The following is a 15,633-nucleotide window of genomic DNA, read 5'->3' on the forward strand; positions in this document are numbered from 1 at the left end:
ACCTATATCTAAGAGACCTTATAGAATGGTTGTTAATGAATTAGAAGAACTTAAGAAACAATTTAGGGAATTATAGTCTAAAGGGTATATCTGTCCTAGTTGATCACCTTGGGGAGCCCCTGGTTATCTTTGTAGAGAAGAAGGATGGGACACAGAGAATGTGTGTAGATTATAGATCTTTAAATGAAGTAACAATTAAGAACAAATACCCCTTGCCTAGAATAGAGGATCTATTTGATCAGTTGAAGAGAGCATGTGTCTTTTCTAAAATAGATTTGAGGTCGGGTTATCATCAGTTGAGAATCAGGCCTAGTGATATTCTGAAGACTACGTTCACTACCAAATATGGACTTTATGAGTATATAGTTATGTCTTTCGGATTGATCAATGCTCTAGCTTATTTTATGTACTTGATGAACAATGTTTTTATGGAGTATCTGGATAAGTTCATTGTGGTTTTTATTGATGAAATTCTGATATATTCTAAGACTGAGGAAGAACATGAAGAGCATCTGAGATTAGTGTTGTAGAAGTTGAGGGAACATCAACTCTATGCTAAGTTGAGTAAGTGTGATTTTTCCTTGAAGGAAGTTTTTTTTCTTGATCATGTTATATCAAATGGTGGAGTTGCTATTAGTCCAAAAAATGTGGCAGATGTGCTCAAGTGGAGTCCACCTCAGACAGTTGGTGAAATCAGGAGTTTCTTGGGAATGACTGGATACTACAGGAGATTTATTTAGGGATTCCTAGCATTGCTAAGCCAATGAATGCTCTATTAGAGAAAGATAGACCGTTCAAGTAGACTAAACAGTGTCAGGCCAATTTTGAAGAATTGAAGAAGAGGTTGACTACAACACCTATTCTAGCTTTGCCTGATGTGACTAAGAGTTTCTCTATCTACTATGATGCTTCTAGATAGGGTTTGGGTTGCGTGCTGATGCAAGAAGCGAAGGTTATTGCTTATGCATCTAGGCAGTTGAAGAAGCATGAAGTGAATTATCCAAGTCATGATTTGTAGTTAGCAGCTGTGGTTCATTCATTGAAGATCTGAAGACATTATATTCTTGGTTATAAGTGTGACATTTATACTAATCGTAAGAGTCTTAAGTACAAATTCACTTAGAATGATCTGAATCTGAGACAGAGACGGTGGTTAGAGCTGATCAAATATTATGAACTAGAGATCCATTATAATCTTGGTAAAGCCAATGCACTGGCAGATGCTCTTAGTAGGAAGAGTCAGTTGAACATGCTAGAAGCCACAGAGTTACCGCTTGAATTGCTAACTGAGTTTGAGTATCTCAAGCTAGTTTTTGTTGCTAATACACAGGGTACTTTTACGGATGTTGAACCAACACTTGAATAGGAAATCAGGAATGGTCAGAAAGAAGATGAGGGAATCAAGAAGAGTTAAGTTGCTTAGGGAAGGTAAAGCTCCTAGGTTTTAGAATTGATCAGGAAGGAATAGTTTGGTTCAAGCATAGATTGTGTGTGCCTAATATTCAGAGAATCAAGGATGTCACACTAAAAGAATGTCATGAGTCTACTTACTCTATTCAGGCACTTAGATGTTCCAAGATCTAAAAAGATAGGTATGGTGGTATAGCATGAAGAGAGAAATTGGTGAGTATGTAGCCTTGTGTGACACTTGTTAGAGGATTAAAGCAGAAAATTAGAGGCCAACTGGTTTGTTGTAGCCTTTGAAGGTACTTGACTAGAAGTGGGATGAGATCAGTATGGACTTTATAGTTGTCTTGCCTCAAACTCAAAAAGGGTATGACTCTATTTGGGTTGTGGTGGATTGCTTGACTAAGGTTGCACATTTTATACCTGTCAAGACCACTTACAATGGAGCCCATTTGGCTAAAAAGTACATGGAACGGATAGTATGTCTACATGGGGTTTCAAAAAGGATAGTCTCAGACAGGGGTGCTCAGTTTGCATTTACATCTAAGTTTTGGGAGAAGCTACATAGAGCATTGGGTACATAGCTTAGTTTTAGTTCCACTTACCATCCACAGTCAGATGGTCAGACTGAGAGGGTTAATTAGATTCTAGAGGATATGCTGAGGTCCTGTGCTCTATAGAATAGTGACAGTTGGGATAGTAGTTTGCCTTATGCTAAGTTTTCCTATAATAATAGTTATTAGACCAGCCTCAAGATGTCTCCTTTTGAAGCATCATATGGTAGAAATTGTAGAACACCTCTGTTCTGAAATCAAACTAGTGAGAGACAGGTTTTTGGTCCCAATGCTTTGAGAATAGCTGAAGAGCAAGTCCAAGTCATTAGGCAGAATCTAAAGGCAACTCAGTCTAGGCAGAAGAGTTATGCAGACATGAGATGCAGGGAGTTAGGGTTTAATGTAGGTGATTACATTTATCTCAAGGTGTCACCAATTAGGAGTCTTAAGAGGTTTAAAGTTAAAGGAAAGCTAGCATCTAGATATGTTGGTCCTTTTAGGATTTTGGAAAGGAGAGGTGAAGTGGCTTATTAGCTTGAGTTGCTCGCTAAACTGTCAGATGTGCATGATGTGTTCCATGTCTCACAATTCAAGAAATGTTTGAGAGTACCTGAGTAATAGTTGCCCCTAGAGGAATTGGATGTGGGAAATGATCTGACGTATGAGAAAATTCCAATTAAGATCTTAGAGGTGGCAAAAAAATCACTAGGAGTAGGACTATCTGAATGTGTAAAGTGAAGTGGAAGCATCATTCTGAAGAAGAGGCAACTTCGGAAAGAGAGAGATGAGTTGAAGGCAGATTACCCACAGTTATTCTCTGAGTCTTCCTAATCTCTAGGACAAGATTCTTTTCAGTGGGTAGGTTTGTAACACCCTAAATTTTTTTGCTTTTAAAAAAGTAGAGCTTAAATTGATTTAATTCAATTAGTTGTTTTACTTTCTTAGGCCAATATTAATGATTTATAAAAATCCTAAAATGGAATATAAGGTAGAAACCATGAAATGTTGCATTCATGCTATTGCATATTTTTTCTTGCTTGCTCTATGTGTGTTTAGGCCCTTTTTAAATCAAGTTTGTGAGAGTTTAATTCAAAAACCTGCTTAAGATAATTAAAAAAACTTTTCTTTATTTCTTTGGTTTTTGGCCTGAAGTGGCGTAGCCAGCCCAACAGCCAAGCCAGCGTGGCCCGCTTCCCTCCCCACTCAGCGCGAGCCCACGTGGGCCAACCGGCCCACTAGCGTGGCCCAGCTGCCTTAGCACCACAGCTGCTCCGCCTGGCCATGCTCGTGCACCCAAGCTACCTCTCGTGCCGTTGCCACTGATGTGCGGGGCCCACCTGCCCACGGGGCCCATGCTATAGGGTCATCCCTGACCCCGAGCCAAACCAGAGTTGGAGTCCGTCTCCACTGTCATGACGCACCATGCACTCGAACCAAGGTTTGCCTTGGCCTGCACGCCTATAAAGTGGATGCGTCAACCTCTACATCGCCTTTTCCCAACCCTAGCCGCCTCTGCCATCGTGTGCGACGAACCCTAGGTCGAGTTCTCATCAAGTTCACTACTATCACCGTTCTCCGCCCTCACCACTATTTCCATCAAGGTGAGCCACTGTATGAGCTTCACGGGATCAATGGGAATGCGTCGGTGCCCTCCGCACACTCTCTCTCCTTCTCTACGCGCTGCTTCACACCACCGTATCATCGCCGCCTTCGCTAAGTTGTGCCGCCGTGTGGACACACTGCCTTTGGCTGCTATCCGTCATGGCAAAGGCACGCATCACGTTTGCACTGCGCGTGCAGCACGCCCGTGCCCTCGCCTCGCTTCACCATGCCCTGTAGCGCCGCCATCGCCATCCATGGCACCGCCGTCGTGTCCCAGGCCACCGCCACTGCTCAGTCCACTGTGCACCAGTGGACTCGGTCCACGGGGCTAGTCCATGGCCGGTTCACCAAACATGGCCAGACGCTGCCCATCGCGTGGCTATCAAAGCAGCCACCGTCGGTCAAGCCTCGGTGATTTTGTAGAAAAGCCACCACCGTTTTCCTTAATTAACCCACAGTCCTGTGTAGTTCGAAAATAATTAGGTTTAAGCCCTAATTTTAGCGATTTAGCCCCTACAGCTGTCGGTATTAGCCGATTTAGTCCAAAATGCTTTTAAATCTCATATTTAATTAAATTAAATGTGAAATTATTTTACTTTAATTACAGGAATGCCATCAGTAGCTTAATTAGGCCATGACTTTCACATTTTAACTCCGATTTAGGTGGTTCTTGTTCCTGTAGTTTACTTGAAGCTTAGATTAATTTTGTGAGCTTGTTTACTACTGTTGTTTGTGTTGGTGTACTACTTCTAATTAAATGCTTGTTTACTTGCATGTATTGCTACCGTGTGTGATGATTGTTGCATTTAGAGAACAAGACATTTGGGAAGGAAGAGGAGCAGGACCCTGAGGAGTTTGAGCAGCTCGAGAGCTTGGACAAGGCAAGTGCAGACACCATTTGATCATTTTGCTTCTCTACACTAAATACATTTACTTTCATTGCATGTGTTTAAATACTGCAAACCCTAAGGACCTGACTAACCCTATCTTATATTCCCTGACCTCGAGCTAGACCAGAGGTGGAGTCCGTCTCCACCGTCGTGATGCACCATGCACTCGAACCAAGGTTTGCCTTGGCCTGCACGCCTATAAAGTGGATGCGTCAGCCTCTGCGCTGCCTTTTCGCAACCCTAGCTGCCTCTGCCATCGCATGCGCTGAACCCTAGGTTGAGTTCTCATCAAGTTCACCGCTATCATCGTTCTCTACCCTCACCACCAGTTTCCATCAAGGTGAGCCACCGTACGAGCTTCAGTGGGATCAATGGGAATGCGTTGGTGCCGTCCGCAGACTCTCTCCATCTCTACGCGTCGCTTCACGCCATCAGGAGCGTCGCCGCCTCCGCTAAGTTGCGCCACCATGTGGACCTACGCCTCTGGCCAGCTTTCCATCATGGCAAAGGCACACATCGCATTCACCACCATGCGTGTAGCACGCTCATGCCCTCGCCTCGCTTTCGCCTTGCCCTACAGCACCGCCAGTCGCCATCCATGGCTCCACCGTCAGCGTCCTTGGGCCGCCGCCGCTGCTTGGTCCACTATGGACTAGTGGACTCAGTCCATGGGGCCAGTCCATGGCCGGTCCATCGGACATGGCCAGCCGTAGCCCATCGCGTTGTCATCAACGCAGCCACCGCCGATCAACCCTAGTGATTTTGTAGAAAAGCCACCACCGTTTTCCTTAATTAACCCGTGGTCCTGTGTAGTTCGAAAATAATTAGGTTTAAGCCCTAATTTTAGCGATTTAGCCCCTGCAGTTGTTGGTATTAGCCGATTTAGTCCAAAATGCTTTTAAATCTCAGATTTAATTAAATTAAATGTGAAATTATTTCACTTTAATTACAGGAATGCCATCAGTAGCTTAATTAGGCCATAACTTTCACGTTTTAACTCTGATTTAGGTGGTTCATTTTCCTACAGTTTACTCGAAGCATACATTAATTTTGTGAGCTTTTTTACTACTGTTGTTTGTGTTGGTGTACTGTTTCTAATTAAATGTTTGTTTTCTTGCATGTATTGCTCCCGTGTGTGATGATTGTTGCATTTAGAGAATAAGACGTTTGGGAAGGAAGAGGAGCAGGACCCCGAGGAGTTTGAGCAGCTCAAGCTTGGACAAGACAAGTGCAGACAACATTTGATCATTTTGCTTCTCTACACTAAATACATTTACTTGCATTGCATGTGTTTAAATACTGCAAACCCTAAGGACCTAACTAACCCTATCTTATATTCCTAGTGTTACCTAGGGGTCTACATTTGGGTAGTGTAGTTATGCTTATCAGCTCCACCCACATTATTACATGTTAATGAAAGTATTGATGCCTAATGATTACCTTAATAATGAATTAATGATTAATGGTTACTACGGAGATGGAGATGTTGTGATGCTTTTCTAGCATCGTGGTTAAGGTGATGAAAGGGGGAACGGGTACTAGAGCTGGGCCTGGTTTTCAGGGGTACCCATGTCCAACCTCCCTAAGGACCTATTCGTGGAGTGGCCACCTAGGACATACAGTACAACTTCAATCCATATGGCTTTGGCTTGATGTAGTATCAGAACCTCTACTAGTAGGGTGTGGCTCATTGGGTAGGCGTAAGAAAGTAACCTAGGTAATGGATATTAAGTTGTGGTTGTTTGGGTTCCATGGCTATGGGGACGGCTACCAGTAGCTAGGCCAAACCTTACGGGTTGCACTCTATTAGCTAGAACCAATGAAAAGTCTCATAGTGAAACCCTGCATGCTCACCTCGGTAGTGTTTTAGGGAGTCATGATCCTAGGCAAATGGGAATCATGACTTAAAGTGAAAGTGTACACCTCTATAGAGTTAAAACTGATATATTAGCCATGCTCTCGATCACAAGTGGCCTAGACTCTCACATGATTAGAACTTGACTCACTTGGATAGTGCAGGTGGTTTATGGATTGAGGTGGCTACCTTGTGTTTTGGCAGGATGGCTATCCCGTGCTCTTATTAGGGTTGCTACCCTGGTTTTCTATTTGAGGTTGCTATCCTCGATGATATTAATTAATTATAATGATGATAATTAATAATATTGTTAATTCTACTACATTTAATTAATGGTTGGGATATTCTACTCATAGTAGTAACATGTTGTTCTAATAAAAGTTGCCAACTAAAAATGCGTACCTACAGTCAAACCGTGTCAGTCATCCGTTTGTATATAGCCTAGCATGTCATTACTTTCCATGTGTACTTGCTGAGTTTGACATGGACTCACCCTTGCCATAATCACAAATAAAGGGCGCTCGAACGATCAAGATTGGAACATGGACTTCCCAGAAGATTTATCGGGTTGTTAGGCTCATGTGTCTCCTACCATAGACATTCCTATGGCGAGGTGGATCTGCTACTTCGACATCATCGTTTATTTTGTTTTATCAAATGATACTATTTATTTCTGCTAGAACTTTGATGTCAGACTTGTAATAATGATACTCATGTACTCATTTATGCTTTAATGTACGAACACTATGTTTTGTACCATTGATGACATCATTGCATGTGTGTAATTTGAGATCCTAGCACACATGTGATATGCACCTAGGTTTGCTCTCTCAAATCCATGTGTGACATAAGCACGAAGTGCCACACGTGCACCACTCACTAAGCCGACTCAGCCTTCTCATCTCAGTCTATTTGCATTTCTTGGCCCTCTGACCTAGTGCCAACGCCTTTGCACCATCGAAAGGGGCCATGAACCCTAGCCACCCATGGCACGGCCAAGGATCTCAAGGGAAAAGAGACCCCAAATATCGACTAAAAGAAGGTCAAGTGCACCTGAGAAGCAAAAAAAAGGGGTGATGAAGAAACAACAAAGAAACAAATTTAATATTTACAAAACATTAAATTGTTTTGGGGATAGGACCTCGCAGTTCGATCGTAGAACACACACTGGTTGATTTCTTTTCTTTCATAGGAGTAGGGGTGGAACTGCACGTGATCATCACCCTTCATGGTCCACAAAGGGCCACAGATGATCTCCTCAAGTGGAGCAATCTCTAGCATGGCATCGGTAGGTTCCTCTAGGTGGGGCATTAAGAACACCATGTCAGAGTCCTTGGTGTTCCTAGGGAATCCCTCCACCACTTCGCTGACATCCACTAGGCCGGGGAAGTGAAAGTGCACCATGGCTAGTGCTGAGGCCACTCCCTATCGGACACCCTCCTCCATAGCCTCATGGAAGTGTGCCGACGTGGCATGGAGACGTCCGTTCACCTCCGTCACGTTGTTGCATACCCCCCATAGGAAGAGGGCATGGCAGGCCCCTAAAGCCATGACATGAAGCTCCCTCGACTCCATGCCCCAAGATTCAAGGCAGGCTCATAGCCTGCTCGCCTCCTCCTAGGTCTCGTGAAGCTACTCGGATAGGCGATGGACCTCCTCCCTCGACCCTACATCGACAAGAACAAGGGCTACCACCGCCAACCGCTCTTCCTCGATGTCATAGGACCGGAACCACGACAAGCATTGTTGTTCAAGTCAGTTTTAGAGTATGGTTCTCCGATAGGTTGTGTAGACTCAAGAAGACAAGAATCACAGAGAGAACACAATAGTTTATCCTAGTTCAGACCAATTAGTGCCCTACATCTAGCAGCTCATGATCCTTATACTCAAAAGCACCCAAAATCAGGAGGTTACAATAGGGTTATAGAGAGATTTGGTTGGGGATTAGCTCAATGCTAATCCTAAGGTTACCTCACCGTCGGTCGAGCCTTTCCCTCATCGGAGTGGAGGAAGACGACTTGATGTGGTGGAGGAGCTCTTGGTGCCCTCTATGGGTTGCCTTTCTCTTAGTGCTAAGCGAAGGCCAAGGAATGGAATGGAATGATCTAAACTCAGTAGTTCATCGAGTACCACGATGTGTCTTGATTAACCATCAACATACAACCAAGATCGTACATGATTCAACATACATGTCACACGTTACATAAGGTTCACAAATACAGTTCATTCATTAGAGTATGAATTAAGGTTATTACAAACCAAGTTCAGTATATAGTAGCGGAAGCAAATTAAAGTTTAGAGCTAACATCTGCCATCATAGTTCAAATACAATGCCAACTCATGATCACACTCCCACAAAAACATGTAAGAAGGATAATAAGAGATGCCTACCCAGGGCTCACTCCTCATCCACAGTGGGATAGAAGCAGTTATTGCAATAGCCATGATAAACTATACCATCTGCAATAATGAGAATAAAACCCTAAGTATGAGAAGGTACTCAGCTAGTCTTTCCTGTCATAAACCAAAATAAAGTGACTCCAAGGATCATGTGAGGCTTTATAAATGGAGGTAGCTTGACAACATTTTGCATAAAAAGCCACTAATTCAGTTGTACAATTATATTTTGGTCATCAAGTTCATTATAGCTATTCATCTCTAGATTAGCAACTAACCTATGCCAAACATGTAGTATATCATTTAGTAGCATACAATAGTAACCATAGCTGGTGTAGTAATTCTATGTTCATCCAAACCATCAAATTCCATAACACAGTTACTATGATGTTGGTACTAGCTAAGTTCCTCACTGTCCGGGAGAGACAGCGATTCGAATTGATTTTAACCAACTGGGAATTTATTCCTAACACAAACCCAGACAAACCAGATCAATGGTCACCTTAGGTCACCTTTGGTACAACTTAGGTACACATTTTGTAGGTTCGACCAGCACCGCACAATCAGGGACAACCAGCTACCAGGATGATCTGGACTACCATACCCTTGTGCTCGCATCTGGCTCCTTGCACATCCTTACTACCATCCAGAGTGTGCATTTTTATAGAACAAGGCCTAACCTAAGTTGAGCTACTCGGCTTCATGGTCAGAATGAGTTATCTGGCTAGCTAAGTGAGAGGCATGCATTTAATCTTGTCAGAAGCGCCCAACAACGGTATGGTCCTTAATCGGCACAGACAAAATCATATGAGTCAACCTACACATAGACTCCACCTAGCCTCCATTTACATTACCCCATGGTTCTTTTCCATGATAGAAAATATAGCCAACCATGCCTCGGTATCCACCTATATCTCATAGGTGACAGGAAATCACCTGACTTCTATCGGTCTAAGCATGGCTAAGCATATATTCAATCCTTGACCTACATAGGGTTAAAGGTATATGTAACTAGACAAGGTAGTTCTATGCATCAAGTATTTTCAATCAACTCTTATAACCTAATGCATCAAACATAAAGGACTCGAGTGATATTTTGTAAAACATGGGAGACTTAGAATGCTCCAGGGCTTGCCTTTGAGGAAAGAGGCTGGCCGGTGATCCAGGTACTTAGGGAGATCTTTGAGAGTTTGCTCCTCTTCTCCTAGGGATGCAGCCTGAGGCATCTCCTGCTGATCCTCCTCCTCTTCTTCATTGAACTCTAATAGAGTTATTTCTTCAGATGATCCTATATGCATGAGCATAAAATAAGATATCAAAAATTCATACATGGTGACATGTATAATATGATATGATGTGATGAATGCATCCTCCCAAGTGTTTTCAATGGCTTTGCATCAAGTAATAACAAGTTACATCTTATTTTACTGAGTAGGTGCTTATCTCTTTTCTAATAAATAAACAAACACTTATGTAAATCTTTTTCTGGACTACAAGATAGTAGCCACTTGTTTTGACCATAACTAGAGTTATACACATCAAAATAATATGATGGTGGATATTCTAGAAATATTATGAAATTGCCTACAACTTTCTTTTAATCATCTTAATGTGATTTAGCAGTTATCTGGGTCAAACAAATCAATCTTTTAGATCTATCTAGAGAGCAAGCATTTCTGACAACAGACTTCTGACAACCATAATTCTTAAACCATAAGGGCTATGACTACAAAAATTTAACACAAGGTAGATAAGTAAGTTATCTACAACTTTGTTATTAACAAGTTTTACAGAAAAAACCATTATCAACACAACCGAAACTATACATGCAACCATCTAGTTCAATTATAAAGCAATAATTAACTAGTTGCATACAACCAATTGCTTTTAAGCCTAACTAAAACATCAATAGATCATATGCATCACAAGCATCATAGAAAACATCATGGTTAAACATAACTAAATTTTTTATATCCATTTATTAATTTCCTTAGATAATAAGGTGATTTAGAGGATAAATATTTCCACTACTTAACAAATTTTGAGAAAATTACAGTAGCCCACAAATGACCTTAATAGTTAACTATACAAATTTTATGCCATTTGGATAAGTATAACTACCTTAAAAGTGTCAAGAAATAGATTTAATATTTTTCATACATTCCTCCAAGCATAAGAATACTATGTAAAAATTTGCATGATCATATGTTATGTATGTCTACCCCAATTAATTTCACTAGAAACTAGCAATTAATTAGGATTAAATATGAAGACCATATTCAAAGTATTCTTACTATAGGTTTAATATTTTTCATAGCTAGAGCATGTCAACACAAGATGAGCAAAATTGGGATCACAATTTTATCACCTTCCTAGCTCAAATTATGCAATTTACAAAATAGAAACCAATTAAAAAGCATTTATCTAGCTACATTTCATTCTCCTAGGAAAATACTAGAAATAGTGCATCTCATATTTTTATCAAACACTACCCCTCTTTTAGGAATCTAGCAAAATTTGGTTCACTAAAATTGGACACTCCTAGCTTGAGATATGAATTTTTGAAACATGCATTCAAATCTATGAAATAAATCTAGAAAATCAAACACCACATAGACTGATAGCAGGGGCCCACGGTGAATGGGGACCCACTCATCAGCGAGTCCAAAATAGAGGATGGTGCTAACTGGTAAGAACTCACCGATGGCGAGGTCTCCGACGATAGCATCTTCACCATTGTACTCTCCTCAACCCCGCGTATCGACTGGTAGGCTTAGTTGGCTCGGTGGTCACCGAAGCAAGCTCATCGATGGCCATGGTGGACGATGGAGGTCTGGCGGTGATACGCCAACCATCTCTAGCTATGACACACTTAGGCGAGGATGGCTACTCCATTCTGGTAACCTAGCAAAGCTACATGTGCAGGTGAGGGCTCGAGGTGGCATCGGTGAGCTTGGCCGCGTGCATGGCCGTGCGGCGGTGCTCATGCTGTTTTGGCTAGACGACAGTGAAAGGCGGGTCTTTGTAATGCCACTAGTGAGGTCTAGGGTTACTTAACCTAAGGCATGAGAGAAAGGAGGGAGATGGTGAACCAACTCGGCCACGACAAGCTCGAGTGCCATGGCGGCCATGGCGAACATGGGCAGATCGATGACTCGTTGTGGTGCCATCAAGTGGTGGCATCATTCCTAACTCTGGCCTAAGCTTCTAGACTCTAGCATGGTGCTGGACCAAGAAAATGAAGGCATGTGGTGTAGTGGAACGGTGGGACCACGGTGAGCCACGAGCGCGGCGGTGCTCTAGTGACAACGGCGGCTACGACAAGGCTAAATGTGGATCTACCTGTGGTCGGTAGGTGGTGCTGGTGGCTCGAGGAGGTGAAGGTGATGGCATAGTAGCTTTGGCCGAGATGAATTGTCTAGCAAGGCTACATCAATGGTGAGCGGCTATGGTGGTGCTACGGCGAGGTCGGCACTGCGCTTTGGAGAGGCAGAGCGAGAGGGAGAAGGTGAGGGCGGGTGAGTGGAGTGAGTGGCTAGTGCATGGCATTTATACGCCCACACTGGCCTGACCGGCTAGGCCAACACCAGTGTTCTACCACCATGTGGTGGCCATAGCCTATGGTCGATCAGCCATGACGCCGCGCGCATCCACACGATTCAGTCCGCTAAAATCGACTGACAATGCAACTTAGTGATCTTGCTCCATTCCCATGTGGTATCTTGTTCATAGTGGTTATTCCACACCACCTTGTAGAACTTAATGACCTTGCTTCATGTTACTCTTTCCATCTCTTCTAGCACTCGGATTGATTTCTCTTCATAAAGTCAAATCCGATTGGAGCTTAATGTTTGTGGGTGCAATGGCTTCCTCATGTATGTGAAGACATCTTTTCAACTAAGAAACATGGAAGATATCGAATATCGCACTGATCTCTAGAGGAAGCTATAACTTGTAAGTGACATTTCCTTTTTGTTCAATAATCTTGTATGGCCATACATATCTAGGCACAAGCTTTCTTTTTACTACAAATCTCTATAGTCCCTTCATGGGTGACACTTTTAAGTATATATATTCTCCCACTTCAAAAGTGAGTGGTCTTCTTCTTTAATCAGCATAAATCTTTCATATGTTGTTGGATAATGCATACCTATTCTTTAGTTTCAATGACAAAGTCAATGCCAAGGTATCTTCTTTCACTAGGCTCAATCCAATTCAAAGGAGCTCTACATTTCTGACCATACAAGGCTTCAAAAGGAGCCATCTTGATGCTTGCTTGATAACTGTTGTTGTAGAACAACTCGGCTAAAGGTAGCCACTTTTCCCATGAACCCTTAGAAGATATAACATAGGCTCTCAACATATCTTCTAAGATCTGATTCACTCGCTGGGTCTATCCTGAAGTTTATGGATGGTATGCTGAACTTCTGATTAGTTTAGTTCCCAAAGCCTGGTGCAAGTGCTCCCAAAAATGAGCTATAAACTATGGTCCCTGATCTAAGATTATGGTCCTTGGTACTCCATGTAGTCTCACAATATGAGAAACATACAGTTCGGCGTACTTACTGGCTAGATATGTTGTGTTAATTGGTACAGAATGTGCAGACTTGGTAAGATGATCTATAATGACCCATATGGAATCATGACCTTGTTGTGTCATCGAAAGGCCTGTAATAAAGTCCATACTTATTTCCTCTCATTTCCAGCCTAGAATAGGCAAAGGCTGAAGTAATCCAGTAGATTTCAAATGAACACACTTTACTGCAATTATCACACCTAGCGACATAGGCGGTGATCTCTTTCTTCATCTTGGTCCACCAAAAATGGGTTTTCAAATCTTGATACATTTTGCTACTACCCGGATGGATAGACAACTTGGATGGATGAGCTTCATCTAAAATTTGATTTCTATGCTCATAGTCTTTTGGTACCACAAGTTGGTCCTCAAACCATAGCACACCTCTTTCATCCAACCTAAAATGCTTGGTTTCTTGTTCTTTCGTCTTTCTCTTGATGCGAAATACACCTACATCGGTCTTCTGTAGTTCTATGATTTTGCTCTCAAGTGAGCAAAGTGATATTGTGCAGCACAACAGGATGCAACAAATTAAATCCATCTTCCAACATGGCTTCCAAATTGTTACAATGAGATTTTGGATTAAGTGCATCTGCTACAACATTAGTTTTTCCTAGATGGTAGTGCACTTCCAAATTGTAGTCCTTGATCAGCTCTAACCATCTTCACTACCTCAAGTTCAGCTCAGGTTGAGTGAAGATATATTTGAGACTTTTGTGGTCCATATATATGAGACATACGTTTCCCAACAAGTAAAGTCTCCATATCTTCAACGCATGAACAACTGCTACAAAACTCTAAATCGAGTGTAGGATAATTGACTTCATGCTTTCTCAACTATCGAGAAGCATAGGCAATAACTCAACCTTCTTGCATAAGCACACACCCCAAACCTATAACCAATGCATCATAGAACACTTCGAAAGGCTTTTCAATGTCAGGTTGTGCTAGAATAGGAGCTACAGTTAACAAGGTCCTTAGGGTGTGAAAAGCGGCCTCACACTGTAACACCCTAAAATATCATTTGCAAATTAGTAATTAAATTTGAGCATTTATTGAATTTCTATGTATTTCTAACTTAGGCCAAATAATAAATTTTGGTTAAATAAAATTAACTATAAGGTTTAAAAACATGTTTGTTGCATTCATGCCGAAGCATACTATTTTGGTTGAGTGTAGGGCAAGATTGTTTGAAGTTGAATTCAAATTTCATTTGAATTTGGCTTGGATTTGAAAACTAGAAATCGAAAAGGATTTGATTTTGGAAAAACTTTATTTTCTCTCTTCTAGCCCAACCCTAGGCATGGCCCAGCCCCTTCCTGACCTGGCCTACTGGCAGCCCAGCCAGTGCCTCCCCTCTCTTCCCTTCCTCCCACACATGGCCTGCTCTGCACTGGCCCAGCTTGAGGCCTACTTCGGCTTTGCTCCGCACGCGCGCCCATAGCCCATAAACGTGGCCCGCTCAGCGCACTGCTCGGCCTTCAGTGCAGTGCCCATGCCCGCTCTCTCCCTTCCTCTCATTATGTCGCTAGCCCCACTCATTAGCCGCCTGTGCTACCTTCCTTCCCTGCCTCGCTGGTGATGGCGTGCTTACCATCAGAGGCAGCCACTCTCACCAGGTCACCACGCCCGCATGGAAGGCATCCAAAATCACTGCGCCACGCTCCTTGCCATCTACCTCATGCCTCCCACCTACAAGACTCTGAGCTGGACCCCTCCCTCTCTCCTTTCTCTGTTCGCCGCTTGAACTCGCACACTGCCATCATCGTCCACCTACTTCGGTGCCCAATCCACGTCGCCACCGTGCCTCGAAGATCCACTGTGACCCACCGCAAGCATAGGTGCCCTCACTTCTTGGTTTTGGTTATAGATTGCTTGGATTCACCCTCACCCACGCCCCTTTTCTCTCTCCAGTCGCCACCACCATTGACCCATGCCTTCAAAGCCCTCCTAGATGCCGCGATCACTTCCTTCGACCTCGCAGTGAGCTCCTCCACCTACCCATGCTTTCCGTTCATTGAATGACACCCTGGAATGCCGTACCGGCGAGTTCTAGTCATGCCGGCCATGGCGTCCCTATGGGACCGTCACTTCAGCGCATTCCCTACTCTAGATTTGCGCTCCATTGAGTCCATGAGACCTCGTGCTATGCGTCTGTGTGCTCAGTTTGACCCAGGAAGGTCTGGAGCACCGTACCGGTGTTTGCCATAGCGCATGGCTTGTCGCCCGCCATGGCGGGCTCGTCAGAGGCACTGTGCAGTCGGCGGAGGGTATCTTTCATTCCTACGCCGTTAGATCTTGCACGAATGGTCACGATCAGATCATACCCCTTTAGTGTGTAACCGGTCCACC

The sequence above is a fragment of the Miscanthus floridulus genome, chromosome 7 (assembly GCF_019320115.1).
Source record: "Miscanthus floridulus cultivar M001 chromosome 7, ASM1932011v1, whole genome shotgun sequence".
NCBI classification, from domain to species: Eukaryota; Viridiplantae; Streptophyta; class Magnoliopsida; order Poales; family Poaceae; genus Miscanthus; species Miscanthus floridulus.